Here is an 8,424-nt window from a genome sequence, read left to right on the forward strand (position 1 = left end):
CAAAGCCATAGACACTGCTACGACCTCAGAAGGGGGACTCTGGAATCAGATCCCTCCCCTTCTCCCTCACAGCTGCCGTGGAAAAAACATGTGGCTGCTTTCTGATATCACAGAAGCAGCCTCGGAGAGTTCAGAAAGGGGGTGTTCCGGTGGGCAGGGAGGGGAGAGGCCAGGATACGATGTCTCCTATTGCCTCTCCAGCCCCTACCCTACCCGTCAATGGAACTACTCTATATGGACTCAGAGGCCTGCCTAGATGAAAAAGGGGCGGGGGGGAAGAAGAACAGAGAGATGAAAATTGCTCTGTCACTCCTCCCACCCTGCTGGCAACAGCCCGGCAGGGCACTGGATACTTGAAAGCCTCTGGGATTGGAGGCTTCCATCTACCGAGGATGTAAGCCATAGGCCCAAAAAGTACTTAACTGAAAGAACAGAAATTATGCTGCATGTATTTTCTAGAATGGGAAACGTTTATACCACAATATATCTGTCAGTCTTTAAGGTGCCAAAGGACTCTATTGTTTTTACTACAACAAACCAACACAGCTACCTCTTTGGCATGGAGATCAACATTACCTTACCAAAGTGTTAGATGCTAGTATGAAACAGTGTGATCCAGTGAATGGAATGTTGTACTCTGAACCAAGGTTCAAGTCTCAGCTCAGCTACTGTTTCTTGTTGAAACAGGCCTGCAAAATGGCAATAATAAAATAACAGAAAGCTTATACATCACTTTGCATGCCAAACATGTATTTTTAAGGCATAACAATTGTGTGTGCCTGTGGCAGGGAGAGGCATCTGTGGCCGTTAGTCCTATAACCCTCTGGAGGCCAATCCTGTGCATGGTTATTCTGAGGTAAGTTTGTAGAGCTCAGTGAAACTTATGCCTAGGACGGCATGGTAGCTTTCATGTGAAAGGGAGGTAGCCAGGCAAGTCCCAAAGTGACAAGCTGTTAGAACCTGAAGATGGGGAATGAATAAGACAATGCGTATATATTAGCAACAAACTCATTCTCCCAGTGCCAATCCTTATGTAGCCAAAATGGCACTGTCCATGCATTAAGAGGGAGGCATCAGCAGGGAGAATCTCAAGATTTTCAGAAGTACAAAAAAATCATTAGGAAAAAAAACCCTAAAGGCACAATCCTATGGATGTTCTGGCAGAAGAAAGTCCTACTATTGTTGTAGGACTTTTTTCTGTCTAAACATGCATAGGATTGCAACCTAAGGGGATTGGGGAAACAGTCCAATTAAAATGGAGCTTACTCAGTGGCTACGGAATACTGACTGAATTTGTAGAATGGAATATCCTGAAAGAAGGTATGGCTGGCAAGCTGGAACCCAGTATGAAGCCCTCCATACTGCAACCTTTTGTTGCAGGTCCCGCTTGTCCTTCCTTCGGCCAGGTTTTACAGGTATAGCAGCACTGGCTGCAGTCCAGCTTTTGTGCCCCTTCAAGGGCTTCATACTGTTCCTCAGTTATAAACGTTGGCCAGGAGCCATTACACAAGTGCCATAAGCCCAGCAAGGAGACTTGCATTAACTGAACAGCACCCCTCCTCCTCCCACCCCTCGGTCTCATGCCAGGTGCTGAGTGGAGTTTCAAAAGCCATTGCTGTGATACGAACTGGGCAGCTGATTAAAGAAAAGAAAAAAGGCAAGATGTTTCCAAACCTTCGTGAGCTTAAGTAGCCCCTTGGATTTCGGCCACTGACATCAGGCCAAGTGAGACATAACTATTATTTGGCACAACCTGAATTTTAAATACTTACTAGGCACAAGCTTTCAAGATGCCGGGACGGGGACTCCTCCTTCTGGAAGACTAAGAAGAAAAGGTAAAATAAGGACCTAAGAAGAGCCCTGCTGGGGCAGACCAAGGGTCCATCTACAGGGCAACCCTGTGCATGCTTACTCAGAAGGAAGTACCATGATGTTCAGTGGGGATCACTCCCAGGTAGGTGTGCGTCGCATTGCTGCCTAAATTATGTATGGTGCCGAGTCCAGCCTCCCATTTCCAACTGTGGCAGGCCAGATGCTTCTGGGAAACCCACAAGCACAAAGGCAGCAGCCCACCCTTGGTGTGTAACCAGTGGTGCTATCACGGTAGGACTCTGGGGCAGAAGTCCAGGGCCCCACTTGGCAGAATGAGCAGAAGGGCCCTCAAATGCAGCCGGGCTGGCTTATTACATTCTAAAGTGAAGTAATACACATTACTATCAAAACCAGAGGGTGAAGGAGAAGGCCATTTGAAGTAAGCAAGTATAGACGTGACCATCTCAAGAGTGTCCCCAAGACTATGAAGCCCTGAGTTTAGACAGAAAAGAAGTCCTACAACTCCCACCATGGCCAGCTAGCATGGCTGGCTGGGGCATGCTGGGAATTGTAGAACTTTTTTCTAAGCATGCATAGGATTGCACCCTAAAATTACCTAAGGGCACCACTGTGTGTACCTCCCAGCAACTAGTATGCTGCCTTTGAACATGGAGGTCCGTTTTGGCCATTATGGCTGATAGCCACTGACAGACCATGCATTTGTTTAATCCCCTTCTAAAGCCACCTAAGACAGTGGCCATCACCACATCTTGTAGTAGCGCATTTCCAAAAGTTCCAGTATAATTCTGCACAAGTTTACTCAGAAGTTGCTCTGTGCTCAATAGGACTTATTCCCAGATAACTATGCATAGGACTGCAGCCTTACACATGCCTTGTGTGTGAAGAAGTACTTTCTTTCAGTAGTCCCTGACTCTGCTACCACTCAGTTTAACTGAGTGACCCGAGTTCTAGTTTTGATGAAAGTGGTTCATTTAAGAACATGGGAAGAGCCATGCTGGATCAGACCAAAAGTTCATCTCATCCAGCGTCCCGTTCCCACAGCGGCCAACGAGCAGGTGATCCCGATACTGTGCACTGTAGTTTTCACATTTTGCGCCAATTGAAGCTTCCCGACATTCTTCAAGGGTAGCCCCAAGCAGAGCACACTGCAGTAGTTTTAAATATTATCACCTGAGAACAAGCCCTATTGAATTAAATGGGGCTTACTTCTGAGTTGGACAGGCATACGATTGCACTGTGAATCCTCTTTTCCTCCTTAAACTTAAGGCATCTTTTATTTTTTTCTTTTCCCTCTCTCTCTTTTTTTCCTTCTTTCTCTTGTTATTGCTGGGTCCTCTTAAGAATACTGTATTGTTGCAAACTGTAGATAATGATTGGGTTGTTGCTATTGTTTATTTCATTTATATATTAAAAATAGAAAAAAAGTATTTAAAAAAAAATTTAAAAGCCCCAACGTTTTTCCTCCTGGAGAAATTTGCTTCAAGACCCATTGATCATTTTGGTTTCTCTCCGACAGCGTGTACTCATCTTTCGTTTCAGTTCACCCGTTCTCCTTTTTGTCTTCCCTCCCGCCATATCAGTTTCACTTTCTTGGGGGGCGGGGGGGGGGAGAAAAAGAATATTTTCATTTTCAATATAATTTTTAAATTTAAAACTATATATACACACCCCCCCCCACTGAGTTATATCCAGTACCAACGTTAGTCTAACTTGGATTCCATTCAGTTCAGTGCGGTCTACTCTAAGGAGAACTAGCATTGGATACAACTCACAGCCATTACATTACCACTTCATTAACACCCCACACAAATAACACCCCCAATAACAAATTACCACTGTTTACACACACACACCCGCCGAACATTACAGTTCTTGGAGGAGTTTATATAAATCATGAGTTGGATTGCCTGCGTTGGCTTTGCCAATTTGTTTTACTGAAGTCCCGAGCGTTTTCGGCGCATCGAACTTGCGGCCCCATCCTCTGCGCATTTTCTCGGAAGTAGGAATAGCCTAGCCTAGGCAGGCGCCAAAGCGGACGTTCAGTCGTCCTGCTGGTCTAGGGAGGAACTGCGTGCGCCGAGATCCAAGTAGAGCCGCTCCCCAAACCGAAAGCCGAAGTCGGCCGGACCGCGTACAACCGCGATGGCGGTTACCGAAGGTGTGAAACTATCATATTGAGAAGGGCTGGAGAGGATCGGAAAGCTCTGGGTGTAAGTAGAGAGGATCGGGCGCTCTGGGTGTGAGTAGAGCTTGTTCAGGATCGATGTGTTATGTTTACAACATGGTCGTGCTGCGTGTAGAACTCGAAGAGGGAAAGAGGAAGCGCCGGGCGTTTCTTTGCTTTGTAAAAACCCATGGGAAAGGCTGAATCCCCCCCGGGGCACGCAGCGAAACCCGGACTGGCTCCTGAGAGCGCGATTCGGCATACCTGCTCCGTGGTGTCAAAAGAAGGGCCGGTTCCCTTGTAACAGTTGCGCAGTCCTGTGCAGGTTTACCCAGAAGTAACCCGCCCCCGTTCATTAAGTGTGCGTCATGCGACTGCAGCCATAATGTAATGTCTGGGGTTTTTTTTATGTGAAAAACGCTTATTCCTTGTTGGGGATCGGTAGGAGAGGATATCGAAAATAAAACTGCCAAGATACAAATCTGTGGTGCGACCACACTTGGAGTACTGCGTACAGTTCTGGTCACAGCACCTCAACAAGGATATTGTAGAGTTCGAAAAGGTGCAGAAAGGGACAATCAAAATGACCAAGGGGCTGGAGCAACTCCCCTGTGAGGAAAGGTTACAATATCTGGGACTGTTTACATTAGCAAAAATGTGAATACGTGGAGATGGGATAGAGATCACACACAAAATTATGTGTGATGTAGAAAGGGAGAAGAAGTCGCTCTCAGAATACAAGAACCCGATGGGGTCATCCCATGAAGCTGAATGGTGGTAGGTTCTGGACAGAATAAAAAGAAGTACTAATTCTCACAGCTAGCACAAGATGTAGTCAGGGCCACCCACTTGGATTTTAAAAGGGGAGTAGACACATTCATGGCGGAGAAGGCTATTAGTGTCTACTAGTCCTGATGATGATATGCTACCTCCAGTATCTGAGGCAGCATGCCTCCGTATGCCAGTTACTGAGGAACTCAAGTGTGAGGGTGTTGTGTTTGTGTCCTGCCTGTGGACTTCCACATCTGGTTGGCCACTGTGGGAACAGCTTGCTGGACATGATAAGGTTTTGGTCTGATCCAAAGGATCTTCTAATGTTCTCCAGGCAGACACTCTAGGCAGTGTTTCAAAGAAAGCATTGGAGGAGAAGGATGTGCTTGTTCAAACAGGAGCCCATCCTCCAGGGCCAATGGTCGCTTTCTCACATTCACCCAGGGGCTCCAAGGTGCCCTCCAGTGAGTGTTGTGACATTCCCACCTGAGGTTCCATCTTTCTCCAGCCTCCTCCTCAGAAACTGAGAACCAAGCCCCGCAGGAACGCCTGCTTCCACTTTGGGACAGCTGTACCCACTGTCCCACAAGCTTCAGCCCTTTTACTCTCTCTGGCCTCCAGAGAGACTTAATATGCTCAATTGGTTCTCTCAACCCACTACAGGAGAAGTAACCAGGAAATAGATATAATAAAGGTGGCGTAAGGTCAAACAAGACGTGGGAATTTGGATTTTTGAAAACAAATAAAATATTTATTTAAAACATGAAAAGTTGTAAGTTATTATTATTATTATTAATCAAAGCTTATTCCTAATTTCCCTACCTACTCTACCCTCCTAAAATCCCACAGACAAAACCCACTACCTAGACGTTGCTTCTTCAAGCAGTGAACAAGCACTGTGTTTTGTGCAGCTGGAATTCTAGAGCTTTAGTTTGGTTTTGTTTATGGCCAAAGTACACATTAAGTACAGTTACATGTTATTTTATTTCCACCTTTTAAAAAATATTAACCAAAAGTATGTTCTAAAAGCTGTGATCAAGAGGAAAAGTGGGGCGGCTTAATTGTTTCCCTTCCTCCCCATTATCCTCTTCCTGCCTGCCCCCCCCCGGGGGGGGGGAGACATGGAAAGTGTGGTTTACCTTTTGCAAAGTTAAGAGCTCAGTTCTGTTTATATGTTTTACTCGAAGTATGTCCCAGCAATTTTAATGTAATGTATTACCTTCTACAGGTGCAGAGACTGCAACTCTGGTCAATTTACTGCTACCTTATTTCAGACTTATTTACTTGAAAGGAATTTTATTTTAATGGAGTTGGCTACAATTAACAGTACAATCCTATACATGCCTACTCAAGTAATTTCCATTGAGTTAAATGGGACTTACTCTGTTTGTAAGTGGGTATGCTATTGCCACCTTGTTATACTCATGATAACATATTTTTGGTAATTGTAATTAATAGTAGTCTTAGCTAGATTTTAATAATGCCTATGTTTGTGGGGGATTTAGGCCAAAAACCCCTATGTAAAAATTTGGTATCTTAGTTTGGCTTAGTTTCTTAGCCATATAGGAGGCAAAATAGTAGGCATCAAATATATATTTGAAGCATTCTTAGTTGAGTTATAGCATTATTGAAAAGCAAGCATCTTTTTCGCATAGGGAAATTCCTTCCTTTAAAGTATATGAGATCAGTGGTGTCATTGTGAATAATAAAAATGAGTTATTATTTCCCTGGAGATCTTGTGAGTTTCCCAGAGAAAGCACCTCCCCCAGGCATGGGGGTTGGGATGACTGTTCAGCCACAAACCAACAAAGATTCCAGCTAGGGCGGATAAGAGATCACCCATTCATATCAGGGACCCTTCTTACCCAACCTGGTGCCCTCCAGATGTTTTAGACTACAACTCCCAGCATTCCTGACGATTGGCCATGCTGCCTGGGGCTGATGGGAACTGAACTTCAAAATATTTGGAAGGCCCAGCTTGAGGAAGGCTGGTGTAACCACGCTCTATCTAGGCAAAATATTTACTAGGCAGATGCAGGAAACGGTTGCCTCTTTGTTTACATATGAAAGCCAAGAAATGAGGGGTGGAGCGGGGTGGAGATGGGGGTGGAGAGCCAACCTTTCTTCTTCTGCACTGTGTTGTGAGAGAAAACACAGCTATATTTCAAAGGAGCTTCATGGCTACTGATCTGGACTTTTAAAAAAAATGTTTATATTTTTACCGATCTGGATTGAAACCATGCTCATTCAGAGAACTTTCAGGGAAAAAGGCTGGGTACTGTAAAATATGCTGGGAAATGATGCAGATCAGCTTTGGAATTTTATTTTAACTTACAGGACGTATTTTGTGGACAAGAAAGAGGGTGGTTGTTTTAATGCTTTCAACGTCGTCTCTTTTTTAAATTTTGTGTTGAAGCTGGTCTCAGAAAAGAATATGGAACTATACAGTGCCTGCAGGGGAACTATTATGTATGTCTTCAAATGAATTGTTATGCTGCAGGAATAATATAAATAAAACTGACTAGGGATACTAATTCTCAAGTTAGCACTCTTCACATGTCTGTGGCTTTGGCACACACATAAGCTCAATACTCCTACAGACAATTTGTTTTGTTTTGAGCTCTGCTGTTGACTGAGAAAGTCGCATGAACTCTAAATCTTGAATATTGTTTTGGGGCTGTATTTTGTGTTTCCCTACCACCTCAGCCCTATTCCACATTCCTTGCAGTCCAGTACTTGGCACGTTTACTGGGACATCCCACTGAGTTCAGTGGGCTTGCTTATACTCAAGTGTGCATAATATTAGAGCCCTATTGTATGGGACAAACATGCCCCCCCAGATCCTGAAGTAAAAGGTAATGCCATTCCTTCTTGGCAATGTTCAAGGGTGAAGCTGTTGTGTCTGTAGGCAAAATGGCACCGTCCATATATAAGAGGGAGGTATCAACAGGCTTGAGGGAACTCCAACATTTGCAGAAGTACAAGAAATCTTTAGAAATGGAACCGCAAAACTCCCCAATGAGGACAGGTTGATATGCTTTAAATACCATTGATGTCAGTGGGATTTTAGCAGCTTAAGGTACAACCCTATGCTGGAGAATACTGGGAGTTGTAGACGTTTTTCTGTCTAAACAAGCATAGGATTACACCCTTAATTGTACACAGGACTGCAACCCAGATGACCAGGCTCTCCAAGAGGATATTTTCAGCCAGATTATGCCTATTTACTCAGAAGTAAATCCCACTGATTGCAGTCTTTCCATTCACTCCTGGTGGCCTGTGCCTTTCTTTTCAGTATGCTGCAAATTCACTAACTAACCTTTGGCCTGAAAAACACATCAGAGAGTGTGACTGATCTAAATGGTATGCATGGGATGAGTGGAATGACCTTAAAGATGTCAGTGAGGAATCTAGTGAACAAAGAGTGGGAACTGGTATTTCCTGTGGGGGTTGCAAGGAGAAGAACTAGCTTTCTGTTTAGGTGCTATCAGTAAAACCCACTTTCTTTTTTGCTTCTTCTTGGCTTCACAGGAGCTCATTTCAGGATTCCAAACTTTATCTGGGTATCGGATAAACTGCTTCACTTCACAGAAATTTCGTCCATGAACAGAAGGCGCCATCAGACCTATGAAAGGGCACATTCAGTCTGTAGGTAT

The 8,424-nt window shown here is 44.4% G+C and overlaps 2 protein-coding genes across 7 annotated transcripts in view; one reads left to right on the forward strand and one right to left on the reverse strand.

Annotated features, from left to right (window-relative positions):
* The window catches only part of HYCC2 (hyccin PI4KA lipid kinase complex subunit 2), an 87,472-nt gene extending 81,944 nt beyond the window's left edge, over positions 1 to 5,528 (reverse strand). The window contains exons 1-2 of one of the 2 annotated variants that reach the window (XM_084817485.1): positions 3,741 to 5,528; positions 1,773 to 1,822 (exon numbers count right to left, since the gene is read on the reverse strand). The gene's annotated coding sequence lies outside the window, so the exon portion shown is untranslated. Of the gene's footprint in view, positions 1 to 1,772; positions 1,897 to 3,740 lie in introns of those variants that run through there. The other variant, XM_084817472.1, reaches the window with a different exon arrangement.
* The window catches only part of CFLAR (CASP8 and FADD like apoptosis regulator), a 49,681-nt gene continuing 43,036 nt past the window's right edge, over positions 1,780 to 8,424 (forward strand). The window contains exons 1-2 of one of the 5 annotated variants that reach the window (XM_084817662.1): positions 1,780 to 4,043; positions 8,300 to 8,420. The gene's annotated coding sequence lies outside the window, so the exon portion shown is untranslated. The remainder of the gene's footprint in view (positions 4,044 to 8,299; positions 8,421 to 8,424) is intronic. The other 4 variants (XM_084817651.1, XM_084817641.1, XM_084817613.1 and 1 more) reach the window with 4 other exon arrangements.

This window comes from Heloderma suspectum, chromosome 1 (assembly GCF_057233095.1).
Source record: "Heloderma suspectum isolate Gila_16-S chromosome 1, 16-S_ref, whole genome shotgun sequence".
Lineage (NCBI taxonomy): Eukaryota > Metazoa > Chordata > Lepidosauria > Squamata > Helodermatidae > Heloderma > Heloderma suspectum.